Below are 15,849 nucleotides of genomic sequence, written 5' to 3'. Positions count from 1 at the left end.
TTGAATGAATGATAGGTGGTGGTCGGAGGGGCCGTAGGCGCAAATTGGCAGCCACGCTTCCGTCAGTCTACCCCACGGCAGCTGTGGCTACGAAAGTAGCTTGCCACCACCAGGTGTGAATGAATGATGGGTTTTTAACATGTAAAGCGACTTTGGGTACTTAGAAAAGCGCTATATAAATCCCAGGTATTATTATTATTATTATACTGCATTAATATATGCTCATTTTAAACTTTCATGCAGAGAGGGAAATCACAACTAAGTCAATTTACCAAAACTGTATTTATTAAACAGTTATTAAGCAGTGGCACAAATATTAATGTAATTTCAAAACAGAAAGTGCAAGATTGTCAGAGACATTTTAAAACAAGCTATGAGTGCACTTTTGTGCATGATGTCACCAAGATGACTTATCAAAACAACACTAAATTAAAGTGCACTTTTTCTACAGAACGCCACTACAATATTTTAAAACAAATAAAGTGCACTTTTGTGCATGATGTCACACAAGATATTTCAATAACTGTCAAATAAAAATGAGCTGCATAATAGGAAATCAAATAGTGTATGTCCTTCGCTATGTGGTAGGTTACTGCGGACGTCATCTCCTTCTGTTGTTGACTATTTATTTCATACGGTGTTGATCTGGAAATGGAAGGCGCCAAGTTCAATTGGGTCAGTGCATGTTGCTTGGGCATTTTGTGGTTGTGGCACTGAACGGAGATGTTTCCAGCACTCCTTCTCTAGCAGGTGACTTTTCAAATGATGCTACAAATTAGCAGTGCTGCTACTTTTTGTAGCAACGCTTTTGCCGCATACTTGACATATTACTGTTCAACATCTTCCCGCTTGAAGCCAAACCACCGCCAGGCGATGGACCCCGTGCTGTTTTTCTTGGGAATTCATTCTTCCTTCATTTGTTACCAGATTCGCACCTTCTTTCTCTCATATTACCACTCGCACCACAGCTAACGTTACCCATGCCGCTAACTCTCTGCTCCACAAGGGCGTATGACGTTGCACGCGCGACAGTATGTGACGTATGTAAGAAGGTGTGCTTGTTTTATGTCTCTGTGAGAAAGAGAGACAATAAAGAGAAACGGGTGTAGTGTAATGCCCGCAGCTAAAAGCAACTGCGTGAGGACAAATACTCCCGATATAGTCATTTTCTATATCGCACAGAGACAAACCCGCGATATATTGAGTATATTCGATACATCGCCCAGCCCTATGTGACATCAGGCTAGTTGAAGTTCTTGGTGTTCGTCGCAGACATAAAGCATCTAAACATCAATACAGTCTCCAGTAACACCAGAAAAAGAAGCTAGATTTGTTGCTAGTTGTTTTGAATAAAGAAAAAGTCACTAAAAGGATTGGAGAAGTCTCTAGAAACGAACAAATTCTCAACAAAATACACTGTACAATAAGCACCAACACATTGAAAAATACAGCAAAACGCAAAACATGTTATCACTAAAGTACAGCTTTGGTTTTAAATGTATGTATACATTTTTTAGCCTTAAAAAAAAAAAAGCATCATCGCATATTATGCAAATTAATGATAACATATTGACCACGCCCCCACCGTCGCAGGTATGTTGGCATTCTGGGGGAAACCCTGCATGTAGTTTTTATTTTATTTGAGAAATGTTCTTTATTGGAAAATAACATGCCAACAGTTTTGAGTTTTTTATGTTTCTATTTTAAAAAAGATTAAAGCCAAAACTAAACAGTTTAACGTTTTGTATTATGTTCCATTAGTGTATCGAAAATGAATCCCACCATGACCCTAGAAACAAGGTGCATACTAAACCAAGATTGTGGCTAATCGTTACAACTTCAATATTGTGTAAGAGAGTTGCAAGTTTTGGTTGCATTTCCCTGTTGCAGTCAAGTATCAGTGCTGGGAAGTAAACAGACAGATTAACTCTACTCGTGCAGGGAGAGTGTTAAGGACAATTGGGACAAGTGCCAGAGGCTGTGATGGGATTTCCGTAGTCTTTAAATGTTGAAAGAGTCACTCAACAGTTCAGGATTATTCAAAACAGTGACATATACTTGTGGGTCAGTGGTGGCACTAGGTTATGTTTATTGTAAATAACTGGCTTCATCAGCATAAAAAAAACCATTGGAACACCGCTACACTTTAATGTGGCCTTGGAATAGGCTTGGGCCAATACTCGATAAGTCAATTAACCGAACGATAAATGAAGATGAAATCAGTGTATTTTCCAGCGTCGATAATTGCCAGATGTATGTGTTTGGGTTACAAGAGCAGTAATTCTTTTGCATGTTTCCACATCTGCAGGTGTTTGTACTACATGCACCAAAACGCTATTAACGATAACCTTTTTACCATGAAAACAAAATTAAGTGGTATATTTCATGAATGAATATACTGTATATCGTTTATTATTTACATACTATTGGCTATAATATGTTTGAAAAAATAGCTCAAATATCATAAAAATGTTCCTCATTGCTTTATTTAGGAAAAAAAATTGCCTGTCAGAATCGTGTCAGCAGCTGGTCGCACACCTAAACGAGTTGACACCTGGCAAAAGTAAGGAGAGAAAGTTGAAGGGAAAGGTATTTTAAGCTAATTAATGTATTTCTTGTTCAAGCTAGTGTTAACTACCCTAAATCTTTTGACATTACTACCAACAATAAAGTCTAACTTCACGCCGTGTGCATCTTCGAACCTCCGTTTGGACGTCTGTGTGGAGTGTGCATTTGTTCCCGTGCTTGTGTGTTTTTTTTGGACACTCCAGTTTCCTCCCACACTCCAAAAATATGCATGTTAGGTTCATTGGAGACTGCAAATTGTAAATTGCTATGAATAGGAGTATGAAGGAGTGCTTATCTGTGCCCTGCGATTGGCCATGCTAATTTGAGTTAACTTGTCCATCAGTTAGTCCATTGTGCTTTAGCATTATACTAGTAGCATTAGAGCGCAACCTTCATCCTGCATAATTGTATTGCTTATTTCAGTTTATTCCAAATCATATTATTAATCTTACGTGATTCCTACATGTATTTATTTGCACTTCATGTGTATATATAATGTACTTTCTTTAATGTGGTTAGTTTTAAAGTGACTTCATGGTGAAGAATATCAACAAAACACCTAGTTATTATTTTTCCAATCCAACTCAAAGGACTGCTTACATATTTGGCAAACTAAATTGCAACATTCAGTGGGGGTAGAATAACATGTAGCCTGTGTTACTTTTTACAATAAGCAACAATTGAAACTGCATTGAACAAAGAGAGCACAGTCTACCAAGTCAAATTCCTTGTGTTAAAGCGGATTGTGATTCTAATGATAAAAGAGAAAATGTTAATAACAGTAATGGTATTATTAATAATTGATAACTGCGTTGGCCCTGCGATGAGATGGCGACTTGTCCAGGGTGTATCTCGCCTTCTGCCAGAGTGCAGCTGGGATAGGTTCCAGCACCCCTGTGACCCCAAGAGGGACAAGCGGTAGGAAATGGATGGATGCATGGATGGAACACTATTTGTTTTTAAATATACATAAAACAAAGAAAATATATGCATCATGGCAAATCAAAATGATCATGTCACATATATGATGTCACATTGACCACGCCCCTAGTCACTCCCCCGCCGCCACTTATATAGTGGCAATCTAGGGGAAACCCTGATATATATACAGTCGCGATCAAAAGTTGACATACACTTGTAAAGAACATAATGTCATGGCTGTCTTGAGTTTCCAATCATCTCTACAACTCTTATTTTTTTGTGATAGTGATCGGAGCACATACTTGTTGGTCACAAAAAAACATTCATGAAGTTTGGTTCTTTTATGAATTTATTATGGGTCTACTGAAAATGTGACCAAATCTGCTGGGTCAAAAGTATACATACAGCAATGTTAATATTTGGTTACATGTCCCTTGGCAAGTGTCACTGCGATTAATTTTTCTGAGGGAACTCTCCTGAAGGAATCAATAAAGTACTATCTATCTATCTATCTATCTATCTATCTATCTATAAAGGTGCTTTCGGTAGTCATCCACAAGCTTCTGGTTGAATTTTTGACCACTCCTCTTGACAAAATTGGTGCAGTTCAGCTAAGTGTGTTGGTTTTCTGACATGGACTTGTTTCTTCAGCATTGTCCACACGATTAAGTCAGGACTTTGGGAAGGCCATTCTAAAACCTTCATTCTAGCCTGATTTAGCCATTCCTTTACCACTTTTGACGTGTGTTTGGGGTCGTTGTCCTGTTGGAACACCCAACTGCGCCCAAGACCCAACCTCTGGGCTGATGATTTTAGGTTGTCCTGAAGAATTTGGGAGGTAATCCTCCTTTTTCATTGTCCCATTTAAAGCACCAGTTCCATTGGCAGCAAAGCAGGCCCAGAGCATAATACCACCACCATGCTTGACGGTGGGGGCATGGTGTTCCTGGGATTAAAGGCCTCACCTTTTCTCCTCCAAAATTATTGCTGGGTATTGTGGCCAAACAGCTCAATTTTTGTTTCATCTGACCACAGAACTTTCCTCCAGAAGGTCTTATCTTTGTCCATGTGATGTCAGATGAAACACAAATTGAGCTGTTTGGCCACATTACCCAGCAATATGTTTGGAGGAGAAAATGTGAGGCCTTTAATCCCAGGAACACCAGGCCTACCGTCAAGCATGGTGGTGGTAGTATTATGCTCTGGGCCTGTTTTGCTGCCAATGGAACTGGTGCTTTACAGAGAGTAAATGGGACAATGAAAAAGGAGGATTACCTCCAAATTCTTCAGGACAACCTAAAATCATCAGCCCAGAGGTTGGGTCTTGGGTGCAGATGGGTGTTCCAACAGGACAATGACCCCAAACACACATCAAAAGTGGTAAAGGAATGGCTAAATCAGGCTAGAATTAAAGTTTTACAATGGCCTTCCCAAAGTCCTGATGTGTGGACAATGCTGAAGAAACAAGTCCACGTCAGAAAACCAACACATTTAACTGATCTGCACCAATTTTGTCAAAAGGAGTGGTCAAAAATTCAACCAGAAGCTTGTGGATGGCTACCAAAAGCGCCTTATTGCAGTGAAACTTGCCAAGGGACATGTAACCAAATATTAATATTACTGTATGTATACTTTTGACCAAGCAGATTTGGTCACATTTTCAGTAGACCCATAATAAATTCACAAAATAACCAAACTTCATGAATGTTTTTTGTGACCAACAAGTATGTGCTCCAATCACTCTATCACAAAAAATAAGAGTTGTAGAAATTATTGGAAACTCAAGACAGCCATGACATTATGTTCTTTACAAGTGTATGTAAACTTTTGATCGCGACTGTATATATATATACATATACACACATGCACGCACGCACACCAAGCAAAGCTTTATAATCCCACAGAGTGGAACAGACTAACAATTTAATCCCATTCCTATTTTGCACTTGGAAATTAAAACAAATACTCAACAGCAGGATGAAAATATTGATGTTTTCTGTGTGCAAATTGCTAATAACAACATCATTTGTTGAAAAATAGTCATATTGAGGTGACAGCTGTCTTAATAAGTTGTGCTGAATGCACAATTGTGGAAAATGTCCTTGTGACACACATACTTGCAGAAACCAAGTCATGAAGGCTCCCAGAGCAGATGGTGAGGCTGTTCATATGCCACGGGCGGTACACCCGGGTCACACAAGCCAATTAAATTCAAAATCTAGTTTTGCTTTGCCATTTTGTAAAAACAATTATTTTCAAAAACTATGTTTAAACTGCAGGCCAAAGTTTGTGTTTGTGTATATATATATATATATATATATATATATATATATATATATATATATATATATATATATATATATATATATATATATATATATATATATATATATATATCAGGGGTTTGCCTTAAATTTAATTGAATGTGGCGCGCAGCCACACCTTTAAAATAGGGCTTTTTTTATTTACTTAAAAACAAATTAAAGTATTATAATGTATTGTAGCCCCCAGAAAATATCACACAAACTCCGACGCTATGTTGAACTTTTATTACCAATCTTATGATAACAAATAACGGCAAAATTCCAACAGGTTTTACCTCCCGTATGAAGACTTCATCTCACTAGTCCGCGCTTCCCCGACCACACAACAACACTTCCTCATTTTCCGCTAATCACCTTTCAGGCACAGACGGTGTGTTTGCAAACATGGGAAAAACTGACATCAAATCCAAACCACACAACCATAAAACATTAGCAAGTGGTTACAGTATGAAGATGACATACATAGCCTATTATTTGCACACTATTAACAAGTGATGTAACGAAAACTTGACCACCGAAAAAAGACTTCGCTCACCGAAAACCGCGCTATCGAAACAGGATGCAAACAAAACGCACGCCATTGTCTGGAGCGTTGTCAGCATGTCTGCGATGTGGACGTGATTTTTATATATATATATATATATATATATATATATATATTGCAGATATACCCGCGCGGAGAGCCATCTTGAAAATGTGACAGGAAAGTGGCGGCTATTAAAAAGAGAAAGTCCAACTGGAGAAACAGTGTGATGTCATGCTTGCTGCCGCACTCTTCTTTAGTCATGGACATCGAGGGACAGAAGTTAAGAGTCTCTAAACCTGAGTACCGTACATTTTATAAAAACACCAGAAGATGCTCGATTTGTTGCTAGTTTTTAAATTGAAAAAAAAAAGTAATTAAAAGTCTGTAATAACTTGAAAAATACCTTGTACAAACAGCAACACTTGAAAATATGGCATAACAATAAAAATATATATTTTAATACTAATTAATAAAAACAGATTTGTTTTAAATGCATGTATACATTTTTTTAGCCTTTTTAAAGAAAATCATACCATCACGCCACGCTTCCACCGCCACAGGTACCCTGGCAGTTTAGAGGAAACCCTGTATATATATCGCCTATTATTTGCGCACTATTGACTGGTGATGCACTGAAAATTGGGCCGCCGAAAAAAATACATTGCTCACAGAAACCAGATGTTGTAAAGGCGTACCTACTTCCGCTGGCAAGTCGCAGACCAATGACATAGCTCGCCCAAAGATGACGTAACAGTCGCAATCAGCTTGCGTTTCCATTTAGACTTGAGTCACATTTGAAAAGATCAGATTCCAATTGGATTCGGACTACCTACTGATGTGGCCCAATTCTGATGCAAAAAGATCAGATTTGAAGCACTTTGGAGCATTCAGACTGGCAAAGAATATCCGATCCGTGTCACTTGTGTCTGTGTCGTTTGGTGTGCAGTGTAACGGGGCCTGAGTTTGAACTAAACTCAGAGGTTGGTCTGGTGTCATTCCCGGGCCGCCAGTTGAAGAGCCCTGCCATAAGTTTATTCTAATATTTCAATTAAAACATGACTTGTTGGGACTAGGATTGTATGGTATACCGGTATTAGTATAGTACCGTGATACTAATGAATCACATTCGGTACTAAAAAGTACCGGTCCACCGCCCGCTCCCCCATCGTCGTCACGTCGTGTCATTGCTGGTTTACGAGCAGACGAGCATGTTCCACAGGGCACAATCACAAAGTACTTAGAAGCAGACACAGTGTGTAGACAGAAAAGGGAGAACGGACGTATTTTGGCTTAAAAACTAACGATAAATGTGAAGTTATAACACTGAAACGCCCTCAGGAAGAGGTGCTTTAAGACATGGCTAGCTATCTAGCAGCTAAAGTCCAGCCCCAGTCGGCAGTGTTTTAGCTACTTCTAAATCACTAATCCTCGCCTCCATGGCGACAAATAAAGTAAGTTTCTTACAAGTATCATCCCTGTAGGACGAGGAATAGCTAAACATGCTTCACTACACACCGTAGCTCACCGGCGTCAAAATGTAAACAAACACCATTGGTGTATCTACACCTAACATCCACTATAATGATACCAAGTACAGTAGCGTATCTAGTCGATACCAATATAAATACGTCGATATTTTTTGGCCTCACAACATCTTTGTTCGTTTTTTTTTATTAATATGTTTATAAACTCAGGAAATATGTCCCTGGACACATGAGGACTTTGAATATGACCAATGTATGATCCTGTAACGACTTGGTATCATTTTGCATCCAAAACTAATGTAAAGTATCAAACAACAGAAGAATAAGTGATTGTTGCATTTTAACAGAAGTGTAGATAGAATATGTTAAAAGAGAAAGTAAGCAGATATTAACAGTAAATGAACAAGTAGATTAATAATTCATTTTCTACCACTTGTCCTTAATAATTTTGACAAAATAATAGAATGGAAAATGACACAATATATTACTGCATACGTCTGCAGCTAAATTAGGAGCTTACTTACTTACTAATAAAAGACCAGTTTACTTGTATGGTCACTATTTTATTTAAGGACAAACTTGCAATAAGAAACATATGTTTAATGTACCGTAAGATTTTTTGTTAAAATAAAGCCAACAACGTAACTTTTGTGGTCCCCTTTATTTAGAAAAGTACCAAAATAATTTTGATACCGGTACCAAAATATTGGTATCGAGACAACACTAGTTGGGACTGTTGTTACAATCGGTAATGATGACATCCAGTGCTGACTGATGATCATACTCTACAGCAGTGTTTTTCAACCAGTGAGCCATGGAAAATTATGTAACTTCACCTAATTGGTGCAAAAAATATTTTTTGCAAATCAATAATTATAATCTGCAAATAATGTACCGTTCCTTAGTGTCTGTGCTGTGTAGAGCTTGGCAGGGTAACCATGTAAATATGCCACGTCAGTAGGTGGCAGCAGGTTGCAATTGCTTTGTAAAAGTCGTAATGTGTCGGGTGAGATGAGGACGGTTTGTCGTGAACCCAATATTGAAAAGGTAAAGAGGTATGTAACGCTTAAACCAAAAATGAACAAAAGGAAAAGGCATTGAAGCATAGGGATGGCTATGCAAAACGCAAGTAAAACTGAACTGGCTACAAAGTAAACAGAATGCTGGACGACAGCAAAAACTTGCAGCGTTTGGAGCAGAGACGGCGTCCACAAAGTACATCTGTACATGACTTGGCAATCAACAATGTCCCCACAAAGAAGGATAGCAACAACTTAAATAGCCTTGCTTGCTAACACAAACCATGTGCGGCGAATAGCGCTCCAAGAAAGACATGAAACTGCTACAGGAAAACATCAACAAAACAGGAAGGGCCACCAAAATAACAGTGCAAGACAAAAACTAAAGCACTACACACAAGAAAACACCAACAAACTCTAAATAAGGCACGTTGACCTGGTGGAGTTTCATTTTTTAACATTTTCTGCTGGTGGTGTGCCTGCGGATTTTTTAATGAAAAAATATGCCTTGCCTCGAAAAAGGTTGAAAAACACTGCAGGCTTCGTACACCTTTTCCATGGCCAAATTCAAGCACTTTTTAAGGACTTTTAAGATCAATTTTCCAGTTTTTCCAGTATCCTTCAAAAGGCGAAAACCAGTGTGAATCAATCCATAGCCTTGTTGTTTGAGGCCACCAAATGCTGTCTGTAGGAAAACTACGGAAAATCTGCTAAAACCTAAGCCTAACATTGAACCAGCAGTTATCATTAACTGAATGGGGTATAGAAAATGAAGCAGTGTTTTTGTAGACTATTCAATGTCATTGCTGTTTGCAAACGTTGTTTACTTGTTTGTTTGTATCATCATCATTCATGTATACATCATTCCTTGCAAGAAATAACATTAATTATTGTTGTTTGTATCATAATTCATGCATACATTATGTTCATTAAAACGACAACCTCCTGGCGTGACGGACCGATGCACCACTGTCTTCTTGGGGGCGACACTGGCATGACAACAACCTAATGCAGTGGTTCTTAACCTGGGTTTAATCGAACCCTAAGGGTTCGTTGAGTCGGGCTCAGGGGTTCGGCGGAGGTCAAGACACACCCGACTCATCGTGTAAATAAAAACTTCTCCCTATCGGCGTATTACGGATACGGCAACAGCAGAAGTCAGACTGATTTGCAGGTGTGTAATTTGTTGTGAGTTTATGCACTGTGTTGGTTTTGTTGTTTGAACAAGGTGATGTTCATGCACGGTTCATTTTGTGCACCAGTAATAAAACATGGTAACACTTTAGTATGGGGAACATATTCACCATTAATTAGTTGCTTAATAACATGCAAATTAGTAACATATTAGCTCTTAACTAGTCATTATTAAGTACTTATTTATGCCTTATTCGGCATGGCCTTATTATAACCCTAACCCTCTAACCCTGGCCCTAACCAAATAACTCTAAATTAAGTCTTTGTTACTTAGAATATGTTCCCCATACTAAAGTGTTACCATAAACATATAACTTAGTCTTGAATTTGAAAAAAAAACAACATTTTAAATTTCACTAAAGAAGGGTTCGGTGAATGCGCATACGAAACTGGTGGGGTTCGGTACCTCCAACAAGGTTAAGAACCACTGACCTAATGTAAGGGCTTGTGCAAAGCCAACAGATCAAGCTTTCATTTTTAGGAAACGTATTTCATTTGTTTTTATTTTATAATTAGCCTATTGAGTCAGACCGCAGAGAAATATGGCGAACATTTCTACGAATTTACAAGCACTTCACCCAAAATTCAAGCATTTGTCAAACCTTGAAAATCCAAGCATTTAAGGTTTTTAAGCACCCGTTCGAACCCTGCACTGCTCTACAGACTGTGAATGCAGTCAGGCGGAGCTCAAACACGTTTTAGCATACAGTTTGACCAAAAAAATACATGAATTGTAGGGGTGTGGGAAAAAAATCGATTCGAATCGGGATTCTTACGTTGTGCGATTCAGAATCGATTCTCTCTTCTTTTTTTTTTTAAATCGATTTTTAAATTTTTATTTATTTATTAAAAAGTTGTACTTTTTATTTTTATTTAATTAATCAATCCAACAAAACAATACACAGCAATACCATAACAATGCAATCCATTTCCAAAACCAAACCCGACCCAGCAACACCCAGAACTGCAATAAACAGAGCAATTGAGGAGACACAAACACGACAGAACAAACCAAAAGTAGTGAAACAAAAATGAATATTATCAACAACAGTATCAATATTAGCTACAATTTCAAAATAGCAGTGATTAAAAATCCCTCATTGACATTATCATTAGACATTTATAAAAAAATAAATAAATAACGATAGTGTCACAGTGGCTTACACTTGCATCACATCTCATAAGCTTGACAACACACTGTGTCCACTATTTTCACAAAGATAAAATAAGTCATATTTTTGGTTCATTTAATAGTTAAAACAAATTTATATTATTGCAATCAGTTGATAAAACATTGTCCTTTACAATTATAAAAGCGTTTTACAAAAATCTACTACTCTGCTTGCATGTCAGCAGACTGGGGTAGATCCTGCTGAAATCCTATGTATTGAATGAATAGAGAATCGTTTTGAATTGGGGAAAAAAATCGTTTTTGAATCGAGAATCGTGTTGAATTGAAAAAAAAAAAAAATCGATTTTGAATCGAATCGATATTGAATCGAATCGTGGGACACCCAAAGATTCACAGCCCTAGTGGATTGTATTATTTTAAAGCGGGGTCACGGAAAGCTAGCAGGCCCTTAGCCTTAAAGGCATCCGACGCTCGGCAGCTGTTGCGAGTGGGAGAAAAGGCGCTGATGAGAAAGGCTTTGAACGCCATCTTGTTGAGTGCAGCTGCTCGGGCCCTCCATACAGGAACCCATTCATTGGAGGCGTTACGTGGAGAGGGGACACACCGGCACAATCTAACAGATCGACGACACAAACCCGCACTTTTGCGGGGCAGTTACTAAAAATGTAAAAAAAAGGCTAATTTTGGTTCAGATCGGTTAATCGCGAGTTCTCCGGCTCGACGGGGCCGGGCTGCGAGTTGCTCCCAGCGGCACCTTGTTGCCTCTTAGCTCGGGGGCGGCTTCCCATTATCCCCCCCCCCCCCACCCCCTTCCATCAAATCACACGGACTGAGGAATGTTGTCGTGGGAGAACCGGACATGGGATTTGCAGGGTGTTTAAAACGATATGGCCGGTTTAAGAACTCGAGATAACGGGATTGCACGGAGCCAATTACTACCGTAAAACAACACCGGGAGAGTGGGGGTGGGGGGGGAAAGGTCAACGACGTCAAAAAATATATATATTTCGACGTCACGCTGTTGTTTAACTCATGTGATTTTCACGCACGTCCGTGGCGTTACCACAGGCTAATTGTGCTAGCTGTACAGGTTCCATTTGACTAAAATGCTACAGCTAAGCAAATAATCGGAGCGGTGCAAATACCAACACTGCAGATTTAGTCACACATCGGTGCTAAATCGATCTTCAGAGCACATTTTTGACTACATATTGGGAGTCGAGCTGCGGACACCGCTGGCCTGCTAACTTGCACGGACTCGCCAAAGGGAAAAAAACAGGGGGTGGTGTCGTCGGCGGCTGGCGAAGAAGCCATTTTTAGACTTCTGCTCCGTTGCCAACCGCATGATGCTACGACCGAAAGGGAAACTGATTTTTTTTGCAAATAATTGCACACGTAAACAAACAAAAAAAAAAAAGAAGTTTTTGAAGTTTTATTAGCGTATGAGATGGGTGCTCGCCGCTTTGGGGTGTAGCAACGGCGCGGGGAATGTGGGCCAGATCATCGGTGTGTTGACTCGGTACAGAATCGGCCCCAGAGAGTATTCGTGAGGGGGGGAAAAGTACCGCCATGTTAGTTAAAATAAGAGAGGGTGCTGGTTAACCTACAAGCTAATGAAATGCTAATTAACAGCGGCAAAGTTGCCACTTAGAGCGGCGCTATTTAATATAAAATGTAAGTTAACTGTCAGGAATTTGACCGAAATGTGCTACTTGACAGCACGCCTACTTTTAACGGTTAGTTAGCACGAAGCTAACGAGAACTAACTAACTAGCGAGCTAACTAACGGAGAAGCCACGCACAATTCAGCCTTTTTTTTTCTTTCCCCCACCCTCCACAATTACCTTCTTTCAGGCGCTGTCCGTGCTCCGAATCACATGAGTTGGTGGTGGGTGGGATAAAAAAAACAACCAAAAAAAAACAACCAAAAGCTGGTGTCTCCTCTCTCGGATGTTGCTAGCGTGGAGCGACACTCCCCGAACCCAGTTTTGGAGCCGCCGAAGGAGGAGGGGTGGGGGAGACACACCGGCACAGTCGAGCAAGAGACGAGGCGGTCTTTCACCCCCCCGAAAAAATGGCGTTTCCAGAGTCTTTCTCCGAAGCCGCCACGAATTCCACCTTCACGGCGAAATGAAGACAATCCCCACCTCGTCCGACTTGGTCGACGTCGTCCCTTGTGGGAGTTTTTTTTCTCTCTTTTCTTCCTCGGCTACGGAATCTCAGCGGCTTCTTCCTGCGGCCATCAAACAGCAGAGATGGGCGCGGTAACCCTGCACTCAGCCCCGGGAAACCCCACGCTCAGGCGGCGTCACAACGTACGGCCAGGGGTCGGCGACCACTTCAAGAAATCAGGAAATACTGCCATCTTTGGTAACTCCTGACATAGACCCACTAATTGTATTTACTCGCAAAAAATAAAAAATAAAACAATCTCAAATTTCAAAGCGTACAACAGTGTATGTACACAACACACATTCCAAACGTACTTTTAACAAGTGTTGCCTTCAGTGTCCCATGACGTGTAAATGGTGTGTGCAATCTTTCCCTATAAAAGCGTAGTAAATATTAAATATTGCACACAAATATATTTTGTGAGACCTGAAAATGAAACTCGCATGCTGTTGTACTCACAAATAACTTAAAAAGGATGATAAGCCAGCAGTGCACAACAGCAGCAATGCTATTTCCCGAGGACTTGAACCTAACTTAACTAAAATACAATAATAAAAAATTGATGCCACGGCAGTGCATCAAAGTAGTGACATTTTCTACTACAGCAGTAATTCTTAATTATTTTTTGTTTGCCTTCAACCCCAGAAAGAAGAAAACATTTCGCGCCCCCCCTCCTCCCTTCCGTCACCTTTGTGCCATTACGCACAGCATTAAAAGTTTGGTGGACAAAATGAGACAAAAAAGGAGTGGCATGAAACACGTCAAAGTCGGAGAAAATTTACATGTAAACAAACTACGGTGAGTTCAAAGACAGCCAAAATTAGTCGGACAAAACAGCGCTCGCCAAATAGTCTCTAATCATTAAAGCATGTTTAATATAAACAGTGTGATTTTTAACAGTTAGAGAGGTTTGGGTCATGTTTGTCCTCCTACAGAAACCATAATAAAACAAAAAAAATATTTTTTCCCTCATTTTTTTCCATTTTTGAAAAAGCTCCATAGAGCCACTAGGTCGTCGCGTAAACCATCAAGGATGCTGTTGTACTCATAAATAACTTAAAAAGGATGATAGGTCAGCAGTGCACAACAGCAGCAATGCTATTTCCAGAGGACTTGAACCTAACTTAACTAGAATACAATAATAACAAATTGATGCCACGGCAGTGCATCAAAGTAGTGACATTTTCTACTGCAGCAGTAATTCTTTATTATTTTTTGTTTGCCTCCAACCCCAGAAAGAAGAAAACATTCCCCACCCACCCACTTTCCGTCACCTTTGTGTCTTCATGCACAGCATTAAAAGTTTGGTGGACAAAAAAGGAGAGGCATAGAACACCTCAAAGTCGGAGAAAGTTGTACATGTAAACAAACTACGGTGAGTTCATAGACCGCCAAAATTAGTAGGACAAAACGGCGCTCGTCAAATAGTCTCTAATCACTGAAGCATGTTTAATATAAGCAGTGTGATTTCTAACAATTAGGGAGGTTTGGGTCATGTTTGTCCTCCTACAGAAACCATAATAAAACAAAACATATATTTTTCCCCATTTTTCATACATTTTTGAAAAAGCTCTAAGAGCCACTAGGTCGGCGCCTAAACCATCGAGGATGCTGTTGTACTCACAAATAACTTAAAAATGATGATAAGTCAGCAGTACACAACAGCAGATATACTATTTCCCGAGAACTTGAACCTAACTTAACTAGAACATAATAATAACAAATTGATGCCATGGCATTGCATCAAAGTACTGACATTTTCTACTACAGCAGTGATTCTTAATTATTTTGTTTGCCTCCAACCCCAGAAAGAAGAAAACATTTCGTGCCCCCACTTTCCGTCATGACTATAAATAATATAATTTGTCTACGAAATTGTTATTAGTTCACCTCTGCATACCATTACCAACCCCACCTTGTTAACTTTAAAGATAACAAACAAAACATATAAATACAGATGAACTTGCAGTAAACAATAACAAGATTAACATTGTTTCTGATCTGTTACATAAATATCATAAATTTTCCTGAAATTTACAAAATAAAATGTATTCTTATTTAAATTATAAACATTTTGACTTGACTTGAACCATTTAATATTGAATTATAAAATAAAATAAAATAAAATAGAACTCAATAAATAAATGACATTAAATCAGAAGCACAGTATATAAAACGCATTAACCTCCCATCAAAAACAACAGTGTGCATTTAAAAAAAAAAATTGAAACAGGAAGTAGGAATTAATGGCTACAATGAGCATGTTTTGTTGTGCACAACTTTTCAAAATAGGGTTTCAAGCATGATACTGACAAAGCACGTTCCACGGGATCACACGCCCATTCCCCCCTCCCCACTATTTCAACAGGACTGTACCTTTGCAGGTACTTCCTTATTCACCCTGATATTTTTAAATACTGTACCTCCCCAGTTTCCATCAAAAACAAAAGTTGCTTGCATGCTAAGAAATCTTGGTATTGCTGTATGATATGATGCAAAATATCCATTT

General features: G+C 39.1%; 1 protein-coding gene across 1 annotated transcript in view; it reads right to left on the bottom strand.

Annotated features, from left to right (window-relative positions):
- gnb1a (guanine nucleotide binding protein (G protein), beta polypeptide 1a) overlaps nt 1-13,485 on the bottom strand; it is a 50,478-nt gene extending 36,993 nt beyond the window's left edge. The window contains exon 1 of the mRNA XM_062054511.1: nt 13,013-13,485. The gene's annotated coding sequence lies outside the window, so the exon portion shown is untranslated. The remainder of the gene's footprint in view (nt 1-13,012) is intronic.
- Nucleotides 13,486-15,849: the final 2,364 nt, after the last annotated feature.

The sequence above is a fragment of the Entelurus aequoreus genome, linkage group LG07, assembly GCF_033978785.1.
Source record: "Entelurus aequoreus isolate RoL-2023_Sb linkage group LG07, RoL_Eaeq_v1.1, whole genome shotgun sequence".
NCBI classification, from domain to species: Eukaryota; Metazoa; Chordata; class Actinopteri; order Syngnathiformes; family Syngnathidae; genus Entelurus; species Entelurus aequoreus.
Note: the sequence above shows the minus strand (reverse complement) of the source record. Positions and strands in the feature narration are given on the sequence as shown.